Genomic DNA, 20,866 nt, shown 5'->3' with positions numbered 1-20,866 from the left:
TGCTAAAATCAGCAGCCGCAAAACAGTCAAAAATGTTGATGCTTAACTTGTCTTTAGGTTCATGAATTAACATCCCATTGCAGTGAATGGGGTCAGTTCACGCCCTTCCAAGCTGCCTGCAGGCTCAGGAGGATTGTTCTGCATCAGTTATACCTAGTTTGTTTGGAAAAAAAATATATATATATCTTTGCATAAGGCATTAAAAATGAAAGTTTAGATTCTGGAGCATACATATTAGGTTTTTTACTTGATTGCTTTATTTCAATTACCTAAAACTGAGCCATTCCTCTCCTGGGCAAATCTGTGATCCATTGCAGGCTGCTACCTTAATTCCATTCAAGCTCTTTGCCCTGATTTTCTTGTCCACTTTTATTCAAGTGAACTAAGCAGGCGGTGATAGATACACCCCAGAATCCAACTCATTGCTGTGCTATTCTCTCCTTTACTAGAATGTTGTAGAGAAAACCATGTAAAAACCACAAACAGTAACTGAAGTCAGGCATCATTCAGCTTTGGGTTCCTTTCTATACGAACCTTACTCAATGTTCTACATCTAAAATCTGCCCTGATGTGATCAGGCACATTTATCATTCAAATTACGTTCCACAGTGATGTCACCTGGCATGATGATGCATTAGGTGACACTAGCTACCTACTCTGGCAGTGTTCTGATGTCCACGTTGATGTCACTTTGGAATCCAGTGAAACCCTTTCCACATAGGCATTGCTTTTATTATTGAGCAATGTTATACCCGGAGGTCTGAATTTGCAAGGTTTTCCTAGACATTCTTGACCCATGGACATTTCAGACAGCTACTACCCACACTGATGGCTGTGAAGCATCCGATTTGGTGGTTGATTTATAATGTATGGTTAATGCCGAATTATCCCATTCATGGATAATTCATTAACAAAAGCAAGAACAAACAGGAGCTTTATATTAAAGCTCTTAAATCATAGAACTAAATATGTCATATGAAAAAGGAGAATGCATGAATTATTCAGGAGGACAAATGTGTGATCAGGCCACCACAAAACACCTTCTCTGCAAGAGACTGAGCATGTCCAAGGCTTGTGATAATCAGACCTTCACCCCCCCCCCCCCACCCCCATCTCTTGTCCAAGGCAGGTGGCTATTTTTAGAAACCAATGCACATTTGATGCTCAGTTCTGGTTCTTCCCACCAGAACTGCATAGAAGGAATAGTTATAATGGACAAAGAGCCCCTGAGCCATTCTGGCTGTGCAGGGCAGGCAAACCAGAATGTCCTAGAGGGAGCCTGTATAATCAGAATGTTACTTACAGCTGGTCTGAAAAGGAGGCATGTGTCACCCCAAATGCCTGTTATGGGGTACCAGCAGGTGTGCAGGGAGACAAGGATATGGTCACGGCCCCAAGCTGCCTACATATTCCCACTTAGGAGCAAGGATCCTCTCTTGGTGTGCTAGCCAGCACTTGAAGCAGCTATAAATCTTGGGTGCACAACAGGAATTAGGTGTTGTGACACTGAGCATCACAGCACCTAACTTTCTGGAGCCTAGGAAGTCCTGCAACTCAAAGCCTGAGTTAGGCTCCTAGTCTCCTATTCAATGAATGGGGAGAGAGAAGTGCCCTAGCATAGTGGCTTTTGTGAATGGCAGACTAGGGAGCTGCCTAAGCTAGCCAACAAGATGCCAAGCAGAGGGATGTGCACGAAGCCCCACCTCTCACAGAGTAGGTGCCTGGGTCCAGGTTGAAGACAGTGCAGTGATTCTCTGCTGTGAACATTCCCCTAGAGTAAGGCCCTTGCACCATTTTACCAAGATGACAGGGAACACACAGGAGGATGACAGCCTCACTCCTAATGTTTAGCCTAGTGGTCAGGGTATTCAGCTGGGATGTGGAAGACACCCACTTCGAGTCCCCCCTCCACCTGATGTGGCAGATTTCAGTTCAAATCCCTTCTCCCTCTCAGGTGAATTCGCTAGCCATTGGGCTATGAGTTGTTCTAGAGGGGTGGGTTGCTCCCTCAGTCTGTCCTGTTGAAGCTGTTGCAGTCTGGATAAATACCTGAAGAGTCATTTGGACCAGAGAGTGTACGTGAGAACGACTCTAGAGTGTGGTGATTAGAGCACTCATCCAAGACAGGGGAGTCGCAGGATTCAGTCCCCTGCTCCAATGATTCTGTATTAATCCAGAGTACAACACCTTTAATAGGAGAGACTGAGGGAGCCCCACATTAGAATATCCAATATGCCAATGGTTAGAGCATTCGCCTACAAGGTGGCAGATCCCTGCTCAAATTCCTCCCGCCCCCAGTGGGATGGGGACTTGAACCAATGGTCCCCCACATCCCAGCTGAAGACCCTAACCACTGAGCTAAAAAGTTGAGGGAACTCCTCCTCCCCTGGCTGTACTGTGTGATCTCACCACAGGGCCTGATCCAGAAGGCAGGCAGAGCAGGTGACTAACAGAGTGGGCCCACACCTTACTTAAGCAGCTGAATGCACATCTTCCACTGGTGTGACATCACTATAATTTAGGTGTCTGGATGCCTAGAGGGAGGCAGCAGTGGGCAGCTGCATGGGCAGGAATAGAGACACCTAAGGAACTTTTTACTTAGGGCGGGAACGGCAGTGAGCAAGTTTAGGCGCCTACAGGGGTCAGCAGGAGTTTTGTGCAACACAGTAGTCCTGAAACTGCAGCTTAGACCTGGATGCACAAAAGGAATTAGGTGCCTAAGTAACTATTCTGCCTGGCTTCTATGGGGAGTGCTGACAAGGGGAAGGCTGCTTATATAGCCTCTTCCTCCCCTAACATGCACTAAACATTATGAAAGCAAATGTACATCAGCATAACTCATAATGGAGCAGCTTATACATAGGGTATCCTGAAAGAGTAGGTGTTGTATGAGACAGGACACGGTGTACACTGCAGCAAGGAGCACTGGGATGTACCAATTCCACCAGAATCCATTTGGGATACTTGTAAAGTGAGGAATAAACGTGATGAAGTGGTTTCCTTTGCCCTTGCCTCTTCAGAATGTGGTCAGGTTCCACCAATCAGCCCACTCAGATTGTACCATAGCATAGCTGTAAGGAGGCAGCGGTGGCCACTAGGTAGAGGATGGAACAAAGGTTTCACTGGAGAGTAAATTCAAACTGCTGTAGCAACAACTACAGCCCACAACTGTGATTATAAATCAGAGCTGAGCTTTACAATGGGGCAGGACATTCATGAACATTGTCACCAATTCTAAATCACTTTTCCATGTGCTTTCTTGTTAACTTTTCCCTGGCCAGTTGTGCAAATGTTATTGGGGATCCCTCCCTCCTAACAGGTGTTTTCATAAGGACCAGCTACTCCCCAAACACCAAATTTCACAAGACAAGAAGGGGTTTCCACTAGCAAATCCAGCTATTCATTACATGCACCAGAGCAGCTCCCTTCTTTATAAGGTTTCAGACAGCAAATAAGGGAGCAGAAACCCCATGTGATTGGTCACTGAAATCCCATAACACAAAGAACAGATGGCAAATGACCAATGACATTTATAGCAAAGATTTCAGGGGCAACCTGATTGGCTGAAATCTGTCAATATAAAGGTTTGCTGAACAATTTGAAATAATGAATACGTTCATAAAAATCAAAGTCTATTTGTAGATAACTCATGCACAGAAAACAAGCACTAATTCCTTTAGATAAATCCTTGACTGAATCATTCACCCTGCTCAAATTATAAAATTCCATCTCAGCTTCCTAATGGTACCATAAACCATTTGAGTTTCACCCTTGTGGTTTATCGCCTCATTAGCTCTCCTTTGAAATAATAAATACTTAAACATTTGAAAAGCATGGAGCTCCCCATGGTGGCTGTGGGTCAGTCCTCATGCACCCAGAACCCTTACTGAAAAGAACAAGGCTTTCATCTGAGTAGAGACTTCAAGATTGTAATCTTGTTGGGGCAGGGACTCTTACTTGATATCTGTATGGCACTGACCGGATCAGGGCCCTGATCCCCAACTGCTGCTTCTAGGTGGGATGATAAAAATATACAGATAAATGAATTAAATAATAGTGACAATGGTTTCAGAATTACTGAATTATCACGGCTCTTCCTGCAGTTTTGCCTTTCCATCCACACATCCCTTCACATTAACCACCACCACAATCTTGGTAGATTAGGCCAACGTGTTCCCATTGTGAGTTTAGATCTATGGGAGAGGATTCCTTTCTTCCCCCTTCTCCTTTGTACAGAGCCCAGCAGAAGAGCTCCACAAAGAGGGGACCCCCAGGCCTGAGCACATAAACTTTGCTTTTGAAAGTGTAGCAATACGGCCGATTGGACTCAAAACGGACCACACGTGAGAAATTAAACAAACCTCATTTGTCAAAAGGCTTTGTCGGCTCACAGCTGTATTTATTTATAGGCTCACTTGTTATTTATGAGCCCTCACACTCTATATAAAGCTTTGCTGAGGAGAAGTGGTGATGATGGGGGTGGGAGGGGCGCTAAGTGTTTTACTGCTTACACCAACATTTGAGACTCTTTTCCATGGAGATCAAACAGTGGAGTGTCTACCTCATTTCCCATCCCCTTCCTGTGGCCGAAAGAAGCCAGGACCTGTCAAACACACATACACACACATGGTACCCTTGGTCTAGTTACCACCTAGAATTTAGGAGTTCTCATACTCTCAGATTGTTCACTTCTTAAGGCAAAGGCTTTGTTGTGGATACTTTCCATCCCTAGCATCCCTCTCTAATCTAAATCTAAATCAGCATTTATACCACATTTGTCACTGAAGTATCTTCATTCTTAAACATTCTCCATAGCAAACAGGGGTTTTTCCAACATCGACCAGTGATATCAGGACAATTTTTAAGAGAGCGGGTGAAACTAAACGCAATGGGATGGGTGCAGCTGCTTGTCTTCATTTCATAGCCTCTCCTTTGCAGTAAGGCTTTACATTTGTTTTCAATGTCTGAAGACCCCCATTACTCTCATTTCACAGGGTCACTTCACTATTTTATTCTACAACCTTGTATATTTGCTACTAGAAATTAGTCTAAACCTAAAACCCAGATTTGAACCTCAGGTCATAATTCAGACCTATTGCATCTCCAAAATGGGATGGGTCTCATTTAAATCCGGAACACCCTGAACTTCAGGAAGATTCAGAACAGGATTTTGCACCCCAAAGTTCAGAAGATTATTTGAGGTTCTAGTGCTCTCTGTAACGAAGGCAAAATTTAGATTTGGAGTCTGGATTTCAAAGTCAGACCCAGGATTTCCTTCAGGTCCACTTCTAGTTTCTACAAAATATTTTTGAGTGATGCAATAATGCGTGGCTAGTATTTTAAATTATGCAAATAAATATATAAATAGGAATTTATCCCAAAATGTTTTACATTCAGATAACTCAAATATCTGTTGTTGTTTCAAACAACATTTTCAGGTAATTAGTTCACAATAGGGATGAATGGGAGTTGCTGTTTTGAGGGTAAGGAATAAGAATGTTTCCCCAGAAGATTTCAAGAGACCTTTTTTAGTACGTGGGCCTCTCTTGAACATGTTCAGTCTGTGGATGGAGCTGTGCTGATCTCTTGAGTCAAAGGGAAAAGGTCAGCGATACACAAATTTTAAAAAGTGTTTTGCTAGCAACCCTTGATGCAACAGGAAATATTCCGCTAGAGATTAAGAAGTGAGTGGAGCACAAGAACACACAAATAAAACCCATTCTAACAAGTCCTTAATTAGGTATTTACATGACAGTCCAATTATGTCTCAGAAAAAGCAGTTATTGACAATTGGTTAATTAGGGAGATTTTTAAAATACATTTTCAACCACACACACAAAAAAAAAAAAAAACCAACAATGCTTAGGAGATGTCAAGGGACTGACTTAAAACCACAAAAACAAACATTCAGTTAAGTCTGGGCTGATATGTCATCATTAACTCATGGCACTGGGCTGTTGGGTCTTTTTCCTTTTTCTACACAGCAGCACAGCTGTCCACTAGAATTCTCACCCTTCACCAGTGACTTCCGGTCCTTCTGTGAACTTTTTTTTTTTTTTTTTTTAAATATCTTTTATACAGCACATAAAATGAGCAGTTTGTGATTGAACTACAGAGCAGACATCTTCCTGGTTTCCCATGCCTTCCCACTATTTTTGACTCATCCATCCTTTTCCTCCACCATGTGTCTATCTTGCTAGCTACCTATGGCATTTCTAAAGCAGCCAGCACTATAGCATGAGAGCCCATGCGAGCACACCGCACAAAGCAAGTATAGTTTGATAGAGTTGTGATGGCTTGAATTTGCTGCAGTATTTGCAACACCAACACAAGACAGAGTGCAGCTTTCATGCCAATCATGTCTGAAAGGTGTCACTGAGAAAACTCTTAAAAATAAAGGCCCCAAAAGAAAGGAAATTCTCAGCCAAAAACTTTGCTAGAGGGGTGGTGGTAAGCTTGCAGATAATGGAACAGTAAGTTTCTCACCTTAACAGTACATTGTAGCTTTACAAAGACTAAAAACCACAACATTCAAATCTAAAAGTTACACTAAACATACACAGGAAAACAATATGCAGCACAAAAGGTGCTTATGAACAACCTTAATTGTGTTTTTGTATCCCTGCTGTCCCTACATGATCCTAGAGAAAATTATATACTTGCATACTTTTGATGGACAACATACTACCGTACAATATTTTGAACAAGAACATTTCATTGAAATATAACCTTTTAAAGAAGGCTGACAGTTTCAATAGATTTTTCCCCTAAATTATTTGTTTTTCAATTTTCTTCTGTGGAAGCTTTTGAATAAGGACAGTTCGGGAAATATAAAGACTGGAAGAAAAATCTTACTTTTTCCTGATGTCTTGTTTGATTTGTCTCTAAACTCTCCAGGAGGGGGGGGGTGGGGAAATTCCCCCAACACGTAAGACCATGTGTATGAAATTTCACACCGATTGTTTTTTGGCGAGATTTAAGTGGAAATATACTGTGGAATATTAGCATGAACATCTACTATGGACTGATATGTGAAACTGACACAGCCACTTTAAAAACGTATTGGAGGGAGAGGCTCCAGAGTGTGAATACATTAGTTCTGTTACTGTGTTGATGGATACATAAAACAAGAATACTCCGGCAAACAGGTTTTCTTATGCACTCACCACTCAATGTGTACGAAATTCTGCATTTCAAACTAAGGTATACATTTTTAACCATATATTTGACCTTATGCTGCACTTGTTGATGTAACTAGGATCCACCCATATAAACATTATAATTGTAGCCATAGTAACAGATATACTTCAGAGAGTCAAAAGAAGAGGGAAATTTAACACAACAAGAATTGCATAAAAATGACTGAATTGAATAGTAATATTTAGAAGGATCACTTTGTTGTAGATTTGTCATTCAATCTTCCACAAAGTATATTGTCTGGAGTTTAGAAAGGGAGTTCTGTGTGTATTTGGTTTTAAAATCAGGTTCTACAAGGACACACACCTCTAAGATATCAGGGGGTGACTGTGGGAGAAGTAAAAAAACATTGCTAAAAAATAACCATTTACAGCTGTCTAAACTAGATTGCCCTGTGTGATAGTGCATTTAGGTACTGAAATTCCATTTCTCTTTTGCTCACTAGCTTGCTAGAGAGGAGCTGCTACTCAAAGGCTTGAAGATGCAGATAGAAGCAAACAGTAATTACAGTGGAGCAAAACTCAGTGGCTTCAATTCCCAAAGATTCATTCAAACCTATTCTTCTGTTGCTCTTTGGAAGGGGTTCATACATCCTGGTGGTCATACTTCGAGCTTCAGATTCCAACAAGCCTGAAAGCTCAGCCCAGAAAGAGGGCCAGGGTTACTACAACTTAGAGACAAAGCTCAGATCTAGACCCACTACAAACTTTCCCAAAGGTCAGGAGTGGTGGGATCGGGAGGGGTTGATTTGGGCCCATCTCTTCTCAATACTAGGACCAGGTTGGTAAGGCAAAATCTTGGGGTGACAGCTCAAAGCATTTCATAAAACTTAATCCTGATGATTTCTTCAGCCCAACTCTAGCCATGGCTTATTTACAAGTAACCCAAACCACAAAAAGAGGAAGTTATTGAACATTTAGAGGTAGGAACAGGTAGTTTAAATAGCAGTGGAAGGGAATTTCCCTGGTTTCCCCTTTACAAATATCAGAAATGGGATTAGGGTGTAAATGAATCCAGAGCATTTTTTCTGAGCACCCAAGACACACATATAGCACTTATAGAATGCTTTATATTTTTGAACAGCTAGATTTGCCAAATGGTTCAAGTCACCACAGATCAGTTGAAGCCCATAGTTATAAAAATTTACACCCTCTAAGAAACTGGTCTTTTAAGCAAACAGAAGACAGTTGGAGTTTCCACAAAACGATTACCCAACCACTTCAGAAATCATGAGGTCAAAATAATACAACCACATCACTGCAATTCCCCCCACATTGTGACTGGGCCCTGGAAAGGTGAGCATGTAAACAAATATAAAGATTAGACCAGAGTGTAATAAATATAATGGTGAGAATGGTACATCCTGTACAATCCTATAAAGAGCAGATTGTGAAGTTTAACTGGGATTTAGCAATCTTTTGTTAATTTTTTTTAAAGGAGTAATTATATCCCTGTGGTAGCTGTGCTCAAGACAGCGTCATTAGACAAATGAAGGAATTTCAACATCACAGAACAAGAAATTTTGACACTCATTAATAGATTACATCTAATGGGCTAGCAGTGTAATATATGTTTTAACCTGCCCATGTGGTCCTTCCCTTCTGAAAGAACAAAGATCCTTGAAACAGATGCCCATCGGAAAAGAAAAATATAGAAGACAGATTGTGTTTGGAATTACACTAATGTAAATGCAGAGTTATGATTCCCAAGTTAGATTCCAATGTCAGTTATACCAGGGTAAATCCAGAGTTGTTACTCCAGTTTTACTCAGGTGTCATTCAGATCATAGCCCTGCCATCTGCTAAGAAACAGTCTGGATTACACTGTATAGATCCCATTGAATCGAAATTGCATCTCCCTGCACTTGATTTCCAGGAGAAAGATCTTTGTTTCTCAGGATAATGTACTTCTTTTTTCCCCCAAAATAGATGAAGCACCATTTTACTGGAAACCCAGGGGCAGCTTCTGCCTTTCCCCCAGTGCTGTCTATCTCTTGGCAGAAATTGGCAGCAATGCACAAACATTCTTTGGTGGGGATGTGAGAGGGCTGTTGGAAGAAATAGTGGCTGGCAAATCCTCATGTTATTTTTGACAGGTGATCATCAAGCTTACGCAGGCTCTCCAGGAACTGTGCAGCCTGTGATGTTATACATTAAGTGAAATGTCAGAACATCCAGCACATTTGTTCATTTTGATAAGGGGCTTGCAGATTGGAGGACAGAGAGTTGGGGGAAGAGAATCATGAAGCACCCCTTGGCATTTACTTCATCAGTGCAAGATGTTATATGGGGGCATTTGTACTGATGCAACCATACTGAGTTACAGAGGCAGATGCACTGCATTGTAGCAAGCCACATTTTACATTTACATGTACATCAAGTACAGCAGTACAAATATCCCCAGTACAGACCAGTCCTTAGACAGGAAAACAGGCAAGCTCCCATTTCCAGTTTCCAGCAGCTTCTCAGCACAGTTCTTTCTTCCAGTTTAAGAAGTAACAGACTTAGTCGTGTCCCCACCACACATTTCTAGGATAAATTCCTTTGCAGAACTGAAATCTAAATAGTAAATAAGGAACAGTCCCCAAAGTCGTTAAAAAAAATCTGAGTCAGACCCCAAAAGTCACGAGACTAGTTTAAAAATCAATGTACATTTTTAAAAAAATAATACATTTGGAGATTCTTTTTATGGAAGGTGAGCAAGAAAAAGCATGAACACAACATGTTCTTGCTTCAGGGTTAAACCATGCCGTTTTACTTATTTAACTACATTTTCTAGACAGAAAAGAGGCAGATGGAGAGAAGGCAAGTCCAGCAGAAGCTCACTGGGTGGGAGGGAGCATCTTTGGGTTGGTGCTCAAAGGACATGGGAATTTGGGGGCAAGACACGGATCAGCAGTCAGTGGCATATGACAGTGGCATATGAGAGCTCCCAATGAGAATGATGAGGCATCCTCCACCCCTTAATGAAAACTATGGGGAATCCCCCACCCTCACCATACACTAAAAAGTAGGTGAGCTGGAGGCTGCTGAGCTCTTTGGAAAGGCTGACCCCTGCCATTTCATTGTGCTGTTTTTGTGATGCCATCTCACTGTTGGAAATAAGCTCAATAAGCAATTCCTTCCTTCAGTTCTGGGAGGTTCAGGCAGGCCAAGGGACCACTTCTCAGCCACCTTTCTCTGCCATTTCCAGAGATCAGCAAACCCTCCAGCTGCAGATACATCCAGCTGAGAAGGGAATTAAAAAAAAAAGCTGACTAGATTTCAAGTTGTTGGAGTCCCTTTAAGTTCTAAACTTTGTAAAAGTAGGTTGAGAAACCTGGGCCCCAGTTCTGCAAACACATTCACAGGTAATTTTACTTGTTTGTTTAGTTCTAGTAAATTCAGTAGGACTACTCATGTGCAAAGGTATGTTTGCAGGGTCAGGGACTTCATTTCAAACCCATATTACACTGAAAGTGTATATCGGTGGTTAATAAATATAAATACTCATAAAATGAGTGATGGGTGTGGCTGTGAGCATGGATACAAAAATGGAGGCGGGAACAAGGATTGCAGTTTCTTCCGCTAGTGGGTAGCTCTTTATTGATCCTGAATTCCCCTCGTGCTGCAGCCCCACCAGTCTCATCCCCCCCAGGTCACTTGGTAGCTTGGTCCCCCTCCAAGTTTGCTACCACTCTGATTTTTTGTGTCTTCTGCAAGTTCGGCCACAGCTGAATTTATAGCAAAGACAGACACAAGAGGGGCTTGGACTTGCTCGTGTTGGTCAGTGAAGCCCCTGGAAACCCTCATGTAGTCAAATAGGATTCCTCAGTGCTAAAGCCCTGAAAGATGTTTCACCAGCTCAGCATCTCTCACAGATGTGCTCTAAAGATCAACATCAGCAATTTGCAGTCTAGGGGCCCAGAACCACTGCTATGGATGAAATAAAGGATTGGGATGCCTAGAGAATTAGTCACCTAATTCTGTATCCCACAGTAAGGAGAAAACAAACCCAGAAGCAATGAGGAATATAAATCTTAGGGATCATTCCTATTAAAGTCAATTACAAAATTCCTATTCATATCAGCAGTGCAGAATCAAGCCAGTAACACACACACAGGGCACTGGGCACTTAAAACCTCTTACTGAAGGCAACAGGAGTTGCAGGCGTTCAGCAGTTTCAGGATTTGCTGTACATATTGTCTAAAGCAGTAGTTCTCAACATATTTACCACTGTGGGCTGCCTATGCAGCTTTTTCTGTGTTATGTGGGCCACATCCACACAATATATTACCTGTGTGGCCCTGAGGATGTCACATGCTGCAGCTGTGTGCTGACTGGGGTGCTTGTGGCCCATGGGTTGAGAACTACTGTTCCAAAGTTTTATAATTCACTCCAAGAATCTCCTTGTAACCAGATGACAGACAGGGTGGGCGGGTTATGATAATACCCACTATACAGGAAAGGGGAAACGCCACAGCCTCACATTTATATGGGTAGCAGGCCAAAACCCATTCTGTACACCTCAAACAGAGAAGGCCCCTTACTGTTTCCTCTCCAGTGGGTTTGAAGTGTAAGCTTAGCCAAATGGGCAATACAAGAACAGGCAATAACATGTCCAATGAATTTATCTGGTGGCATTTCCCACCCTGCAGAAAAATACAGTGGGGATACATTGGGATTTTGTGCACATATTTTGCATCCCTGCTCAGAGGTACATCTGGGCAGGAGATATGATTTATCAGACAATTTTGGCAGCAACTTTATAGAAAATGTTTCTAAACCCTGTCGCACTTGTTTTCTTCCCTCCCCCCTTTCTTTTCCTATCAGTCTCCATCCCTCACCGGTCACCAGCGTCTGCTTCTCCTCCAATTAACATTTAGCATTCCCCTCCCTTCTGCTTTCATTGTGTTCATTTCTCCAGTCTCCCTGTTTCCCTGTCTGTGTCCTTAGCGCCTTCCTTCCCTTGGTTTTCCATGTCTCCCTCAGCCCTCCTATCTTTCTTTAGCCCCCACCTCCTTTATCTCTTCTCTTTGCGTCCTCCGTTGTCCCCCTCAGTGCTTCCTCTGCCCCTACTAATGGCCATGCATGGAAGATGCTTCCCTCAGACCCCACTCCCACAGCAGAGTGGAGGGAAATACCATTCATGGGCTCTAGCCACTCCCAGTTTTGCACGCCAAACACCAGATAACACCCCATCCCAAGCTGATGCCTGGCTAGGAGTGTCTCCCATCATAGCTGGACAGGGGCCCCTGCCGTGAGGTTCCAGCCTCTTTCCATTAGTAAACCTGAAACTTTCCATTTCATATTGGTATTCTCGGTTTTCTGGGCAAGAAACTTGGCAGAAATACTGTTGTATCTGTTCTATTTTAGTTGAATAATACCAATGTCTACCATTAATAGCACCCCATTCATCTAGAAGAATCAATACTTGAAGTGCTTTGTCCACACGCATATAGTGATGGCTTTGTCTACCCATGAAATGCAACTGTCTGCATGGTAGAGTGCAGGTCACATTCCCAAGCAAAACGACAGTTTAGGACTGGAAGTGAAGAATATTTCTCCTTTAGAAATTACAAGGGGGAAAAGTAGGCAAAGTCACAATATCATTGCCTGAGTAGTTATGAATTTAACCCTGTGCCAATGGGTTTTTAATGACTGCAAGAGAGCATGAGCTGAATAGTCTCATCCAAATGTTGATAACACCATGATCTGCTACCCAGCAGCCTGTTTCATCAGCATCCGTGCTGACTCTCCTACTGAATCACCAACATTTCCCACAGCCCCAGATCTTTCTAGGGAGGCCTCAGGTACAACTACTGCTAAGACCTGATCCTGTTGAGCCATAAGATCAGATATTATCACGACCCACAATGGCATGACTGCCAGCTTGCTGGGCCTTCCCTGGCCTCATGTGGGGAATGTGGCTGGGGCTCAAGCACTGATTTACCAGCAAATGACCCAATTTCAATCTTCACTTATGTATTTAAAAAAAAAAAAAAAAAGCAGATGGAATAACAGCAAAAAGGGATAAAATCATGCTGACTGTCCTCTAGGGATGGCATATAAAACAAGAAAGTTAAGTTAGTATAGACAGAAGTAGGGACAGAAAACTTCCCCACCGTGGTGTTTAATCCACTCTTATGAGCCTGAGTGGGGAGCCCATCTTTCCTAAAAACATCCTGTCCGCTGTCTCCCAAACAGTCAATTAAAGCCCTTAAGCACTGGGAAAAAAATGGAGTTTACATTAACCTCTTACACCAGTATTTCTGCTCCATCACTGCAATAGCTCATTACAGCATATTTGCAACATGAATCTAATCAAGAGGAACATGCTGCATTAGTGGGAGAAAAACAGCACTGTTCCTGCCAGCACTACTGTATGCTTTGCTCCAGTAAGCACGCTCTGTCTCTCTTTGTCACAGCCAGTCGGGCCAAAGGGAAAGAGATACTCAGAGGGTGAAACAGTGACTGCCACACAATCAGCATTACATTTAAAAAAAAAAAAAAAAAGTCTTCTGAGGATAGAAATCTTATGGATATCCAGCAGTAGAGGGAGGGAGATGAAATCCAACTATAATATCATGAAACATTGAAACCAGGATTCTACACTGCACCATATTGCGTAGAGCAGGTGCCATGCCACAGAGCTAGGAAATGCAGCGAGCAACTGCTCTTACTGTTGAACTAGGATTTCTTTCTTTGCCACGTGCATCTAACTTAAGGGAACACTTGTTACAGTGAGAGAGAGAATGAAGCAATCTTGTCAAGCCAGACCCAAATACAAAGCCTTTGAACACGTAACAGAACACGTCATGGACTCACCATTCCAGAGCACTTCCTTATGGCAAGATGCAGCATCACAGCCCCTCTGCCACCACCTCCTCCAGACTTCAGTGGTCCATGTAGCATCTTGGCCTTCAAGGTCAAACAGTCCCATCCCTTCCAGGGTTTCAATGTTTCAACTCAAAAGAACAAAATCTCTCCCACCCTCTGAGTCCTCTGCAGATTCCTCATCCTTCTCCCAAGTCTGAGAGATTTCTTCCTCCCTCCATTACAAAGCACACCACCTCCCCAGGCTTTCCCCCTAGATGCCTATTTTCTCCCAAACATCTAACCCTGAGGGCTTTTTCCCTGGAGTCTCTCTTCATCTAGGCCTGGTTTAGGAGTTGACTGCTGCTTTCTCCTTTCAGGGTCAGTCCCATAGCACAAACTCCTTCCTACAAGCCCCTCCATGTTTCCTTTCCCAGAGAGAGGACACTCACAACTACCCCTTGCTTAGGGCTCTCTTACCATTCCACCACAGTTCTAGGAACCATCCAGTCTGGTTCCCCTCAGCTGGATTTGATCCTTAATTACCTGGCTCCCCTTCAGGTGCCACAGAATGGGGTAATTGAGCTCTCTAGCTCCCTTAACCTTTTCAGTACCAGAGTGGCATTTATATGCCCCATAACAACATTTGTGGAGGAAGTAAATCCAGCAACAGAGTCAACAAGCACCCAAGGTGGCCAGTTAATGTCACGATGCCCTGACTTGTGAAGTGAGTTGAGTCACGGCCCCCTCTCTCTAAAAGCACAAGGCCCTGTTGTTTGACCTAAAGGGTGGTCCAACCTTCTCCCTGCTCTGGGCCAGATGGAGCTGGGTGGAGCACCTCCATGGGCCACAAACAGAAATCAGTGCTCTATGCCATGGTAACCTGCGTGCAGTGGGACCTTGCCTGTAGAGTGCTTGTGAAGTTGTGCTGCACAGAGCAGGCCATTTTGTAGAGCAGGCCTGCTGGGGACGTGGATGCGTTCAGGGGGGAAACGACATAAGGAAAGGAGTAAGGGTAACATTTTCAAAACACCTAAGTGCAGTGCTCTCCAAATGTTTTACCTCATGCCACCCTCTCCCCCAAGCTGGGAGCTGGGGCCAAGAGCGGGCCAGCGGTCAGGACCCGGGGCCAGGGCCCAAGGCTGGGGCCGTAGTTGTGGGTGAGTCTATGGCTGGGAGTGGAGCCATAGCTGGGCTGCGGTCAGGGCCCGAGGCTGGCGGGGCTGGGGCTGGGACCGTGTTGCTGGGACGAGAGCTGTAGCCAAGCCGGCAGCCGGGGCTGGGCAGTGGCCAAGGCCAGGGCTGCAGCTGAGGGTGGGGCTGCGGCTGGAGTGGGGCTGGGTTGGGGGAAAAATGCATTTCGGGTCCAACAAAACATTTTGTTTTGTTTTCAAGGGTTTGTTTGTTTGGTTTTTTTACCTTTTCCTAAAAATAAAATTCAAGTGAAACTGAAAATGTAAAGCTGTTTTGAACAGAAAAATTGCAGTTTTCTTTCAAAATATGTTGAAACAAAACATTTAGATTTTTCCAGAATTCCTTTTTGGGAGGGGCGGGGGAGGGGCGGGATGGAGTTTCTGACAGAAAAAATTCAGTGAATTTGACATACATTTTCAAAATGTCTGAGTAAACGTGAATCTGCTTTTTTTTTTTGGCAACAAAATTTGTTTTTTAATTAAAAAAGCTTCATTTGCCATATTTCAGCGGTTCTCAACCTTTCCAGACGACTGTACCCCTGTCAGGAGTCTGATTTGACTTGTGTACCCCACATTTCACCTCACTTAAAAACGACTTGCTTTGCAAAATCAGACATAGAAACACAGACGTGTCACAGCACGCTAGTACTGAGAAATCGCTCCCTTTCTCATTTTTACCACACAATTATAAAATACGTGGATTGGAATATAAATATTGTACTTACACTTCAGCGTGATACGTGAGCCTGATTTTTACTTGTGAGCCGTGTCTGAAGCCTGAGCCCCCGGCAGCGGGGCTGAAGCATGTAGCTTAGCGTCGTGGGGCCCTGGGCGTTGCCCTGCTTGCCATCCCCTAGTGCTGGCTCTGCACTTGTGACCCCCTAAATCCATCCTGTGACCCCACCTGAGGCTGCAACTCCCAGGACACTGATCTAGATGAATTGATGTACCCCCTGAAAGACCTCTGGGTACCCCCAGGGATACATGTGCCCCTGGTTGAGAACCAGTGCCATATTCAACCCAGCACTAGTAACAGACTTGTAAGTCTCTTTATGTGAGTCAGCCACTAGATGGGAACAAAGAGACACACTGTTCTGACAACAGTTACATGATAGTCTTCCTGTGAATGCTGTGGGAAGCCGATGTTCCCCTGAAAGGCCCAGTCCATTAAGGCCTGTTTGGTGGACAACCAGTGAAGGGGAAATAATTTTCTTACATGGAGCAACCCCACCCCCGGAGAGCTGATATCCCCTGACATTAGACAGCAGGCTGCTGGAAGGTTCCGAGGGGCCAACGTGAGGGAACCTGCTCTGCCACAGATGTGCCAAAGCCAGCACAGGGAAACATTAAAGGCATTCACTTACATATCTGATGACAACCAGGCTCCACAGAACCACAGTCCCAACTCCCAAACTTTCTCTCTGTCTGGCCCCCCAGCTTCTGCCCATTCTGTATCGGCACAACCCCCTATCCCCAGCATACAAAAAAGGTCACTCCTCTTAGGTCCTAATCCAAAAGCCGCTGAATTCAACAGAAAGACTCCTCTTGACTTCAGTCAGCTTTGGAACATAGGAAATATAGGAATCGTGATACTAAATCAGACCCATGGTTCAGCTAGTCCAGGGGCCAAAAAACCTGCTGTAGGCAGAAGTGAAGTAATCTGCCCCCCCCCCAGGAAGTTCTGATCCTAACCCCTACAGCATGAGGTTTTATATCCCTTCCAGCAGTCTTTTTGTTAAGGAACAGGCCCTTGGAGATGTGCAGGAGTGGTTTGTATCACGCCATGCTAAGAGGAGGCTGCACAGCTATTACAAGAAATGAGAGAGCAATGTGAAACCTGGAGAAGAACCCAGCTGGCACTCTCCTGGCAAACCCTAGCTTTGGGATATGCAGGGGTATCTGCTCTGCCAGTGAAAAGGTGAGGAAAATACTACCTCCAAGGCTGTGGTGCTAATTAGTGAGGCCCAGATCCACAAAGAGATTTAGGCCCCTAATGTCCAGTGATTTAGGAGCCTCAGTATCTTTGTGGGGCTGGATTTTAATCTCTGCACAGTTCAAAGTAAATGCTATCAGTTATTATAAACCAAGATCAGATTTAGGGGCAGGCGACCCAGGCGACCACCTAGGGTGCCAGGCTTGGGGGGCGCCAGGCTCGGGGTTCTGTTTTTGTTGTTAGCAACAAAAGGGAAAATACACTGATTGAATGTGCCGGTCAAACTCGCAAGTGGTGAGCGCAGCTTTTCGAAGCCCAGGCTCATTAAAACATATCTTCAATGGATGATGTATGATGAGAGACTGACATCATTTGCCATTTTATCACCTGAAAATGGCCGGTCTTTGGATCTCTCTGACGCTGTGCTTCAGTTTGTGAGGGCAAAGGCGAGAACAGTGACCTTTTGAACTAAAGGACTAGGGTTAACATTCTAAATCTGTCATCTGCTGGAACACTATTTAATACGGGTCTGCCTCGTGTTGGTGCACAGTTCAATTTCTTGGTATTAGTACATTTCAGTTATTCTTAAAATTAAAAAGTTCTGTAATCTTAGAGGAAACTAATTTCTTTTTATTTGCTTATATATGGCATGAATAAATACAGATCTATAGATCCTAGCATGCAAATTTATCATCTTATATGACAGGGATAAATCATGCATCAAAGTCGTGAACTGGGCTACAAATGCAATAAAAAATAAGGTATTCAAAGTTTAACTAATGGTGTGGTGGGGTGAAGACGCTCCAAACCTGGGGAGCCGTTTGGTCTAGGGCTGGCCCTGTTATTAGCACATAAATTGATTACTACCAAGTCCCCTTGGTCAATAGGATAGGCAGTACCAACTGGCAAATTGCAAATGTAACGGTTAACAGGCTAATTCACTTCACAAAGTTATTTCACCATTTTTCTTTTCAGTGGTCAAGCCCTTTCCTAAAAAGCAGTTGATCTATGCTAGCCTCACCCTTCTGAATGTGGTTTTGTTTGCTTCCTAACCTACTGGAAATTGGTCTCTCTTGTCTCTATTTCATTGCAAAGTCAAGCCTGGAAAAAATATATGCATGCAGAAAATCTTATAATTGCTGGATCTGATTTTCATTGGAACTTTGTTACTCTCTTACGCCACCACCCACTTTCCAAATTCAACAGAACTAAAGTGGCTGCAATTTGTGGGTAAAACAGAAAGAGACAGAGAGAAATTGGTGAGGAGGTACATGTGATCATTCACGTATGTGAGAGAAAGAATGTAATTATGTGATATTGTTTCTGGATTTGTAACCTATAGGCCGATTTTAGAAGAGCTCAGTTCCTATTTACCTAAATAAATGGCCAGATTTTCAAAATTACTTAGCTCAAAGCAATTTCCCACATTCCAAATATCTAGCCGTAAAATGTCTCACTGGGAGCTGTGGGGGCTGAGCACTTTTGGATATCTGGGTTCAACTATGGACACTGAGCACTTGAAAAACTGCTCTTAGTGTAAATAGGGGTTCTCAGAGTGTGTATTTGGAGGCGAATGTGTGAGTCAGGTGAGAGTATATATGTGAAAATGTGTGGGTGTGAGAGAGAGAAAGAGAGAGATGTGCACGTTTTAATCTTTCAGTGCAACTCCTAACACAACCCATCTCCTGCTTCCCCTGCACAAACTCCCAAACACACGCACACGTGCACGCTCACAAACACTCGCAAATGCACTGTCAGATCTTTCTTTTGAAGGAAAAAAATAACCCCCAAATGAAGTTCAAATATGTCCTAAACACTTCCCATTTCTCAAAGAGGAAAAACATGACAACACTCCTCAATAATGCTCCATATTCAGTTAAATGATACAGCATGGTGCCAGGCCTAGGTAAACTTAATTACCTTGACAGGAGGAGCCATAAAGCCAACAGGAGCCAGATTATGATGGACAGAGTCAATCACATATCTAAAAGTGGCACCAGCTTCCTAAACCCCTAGCAAGGCAAATGCTCAGGGAAAGAATATATGCAATTTGCAATGACAAACACCAATATCTCAAATTGGGGCTGCTAAGTGCATGCTCAGAAGATGACTTGCGCTGAAAATGCAACTGTCTTTCAATAGTAATGATAACACTGAGCCTGGATTTGGTCTCCTGATGAAGTTGCTGGTTTTCTTAGAATGTCTATTCCCTACAGCAGCTTCTCTGACAAATAGTTCTGATTAATCCATAGAGTCTGTGACTGACATTTATGGTTTATCCCCTAGTGAGTCCCAGGCAACACTGCAGCCACTTGATGTTTCTCAGGGAATTTTAAAGCACACTGCTCCCTTGCATCTCAATATTGCACCTGTGCACAAGAGACTTAGAGGGAACAAAAAATCTGTCTCACCTTGGTCCCCTGAGACTAAGATTGTGCAACACTAGCACTAGCATCTCTAAAGAGGGCAGAGAATGAGAAGGATTCATGGACCCACACCACACCAACCAACTGAGTTGTCTGTGCAAGAAAGGGAATATATACTAAACCAATGGCTAATAATACATTATCTCCATGTTTTTATTTGATTACTTAAGAACAGGGAGGTGAAAGATATTCTGACTGATTCAGAAAGTTTCACGGTAACTCAAACTGCCAAGCTACTGGTATGAAGAGCATACTTCCTTCCCATCCTACCTGCTGGTTACATTTAGTCTCCAAGGAGTCTCTTGTTTAATGGCCCATGGGTCCCTTCCTCCTTTGTACAGATGCTGCTGTGGTCAGTAAGAGAAATTAACTGCTCCATTTGGGCAGTTTTGTTAGACATTTGAACAGGGCTAGTGTGTGTTAGAAAGGGGCTGAGTAGCAACCTATGGAGAAAGAGAGACAAGCACAGAAAAAAGGAGTGAAACCAGGAAGACATAAAAAGAACCAGAGGGAGAGGGAGAGAATGAAGGGTTAAGAAAGAAAGAAAGAAAGAAAGGCATAAAACCTTAACATGTGATTTTCCTTCAGCCATTGTCCAGGTTCTTCAGAAAGGAATACACAATTCATTTGAATAACATTTGAACAAAGAGCATATTTTTGTTCCAATAAATGCTTCAGTTCCCTCAAATCTGGATGGCAATACTTTCTCTTTCAAAAGTGCCTCCATTGAATCATGATATAGATAATTCCCTCCTTTCTGAGGTGACTTCTCTCTTTGAAGAAGAATGAAGTGAAGGATTTTGTGTCTTGTTTGGCTTTCCTGACAATGTTCGGGGGGTGGGGGGAGTTGTGCAAAGTACATTCCTGTGCGCAGCAAGGTTTGTCACAACTGCAGTTTCAATGTGCTAATGGAAATGCTGGAAAAAAAACACAACTTGTACAGCTGCAGCTGTTTCTAAATTAAAACAACTAACTTCTTCTGGGGGAGTCTGCAGAGTGGGAGGTTGTTTGCTCCCCTTTGCTTTCAGGTGCTTAAGGAATCAAGTGGCTGTTTTGTGCTTCAGTGCACCAGCCTGGAACTTGAAGGATCAGATAGTACAGACTCTGCCCTTCGGGCCTTTACAATCCAAAAGAAATTTTCCTTTTTAACAGTATAAAACAAACATTGTGTCAAAGCACAAATAGCCCTTCTATGGCTCTCTTGCCCACATCAGCCCGAAAACAACACTTCTATACGTGCTCCCACTCATATGCTTTAATTAGGGTGGGAAATGGGTCTGAAGTTCAAGTGCTCAGGTTCAGGGGTTTGGTTCAGGCCCACTT

General features: G+C 43.4%; 1 long non-coding RNA gene across 1 annotated transcript in view; it reads right to left on the bottom strand.

The window, feature by feature from the left end:
* LOC137154557 (uncharacterized) overlaps positions 1–14,539 on the bottom strand; it is a 256,245-nt gene extending 241,706 nt beyond the window's left edge. The window contains exons 1-2 of the long non-coding RNA XR_010920233.1: positions 14,472–14,539; positions 14,004–14,120 (exon numbers count right to left, since the gene is read on the bottom strand). This is a non-coding gene — a long non-coding RNA (uncharacterized lncRNA). The remainder of the gene's footprint in view (positions 1–14,003; positions 14,121–14,471) is intronic.
* Positions 14,540–20,866: the final 6,327 nt, after the last annotated feature.

This window comes from Emydura macquarii, unplaced genomic scaffold (genome assembly GCF_026122565.2).
Source record: "Emydura macquarii macquarii isolate MOO-44397 ecotype Brisbane River unplaced genomic scaffold, CSIRO-AGI_Emac_v2 contig_1254, whole genome shotgun sequence".
NCBI classification, from domain to species: Eukaryota; Metazoa; Chordata; order Testudines; family Chelidae; genus Emydura; species Emydura macquarii.
Note: the sequence above shows the minus strand (reverse complement) of the source record. Positions and strands in the feature narration are given on the sequence as shown.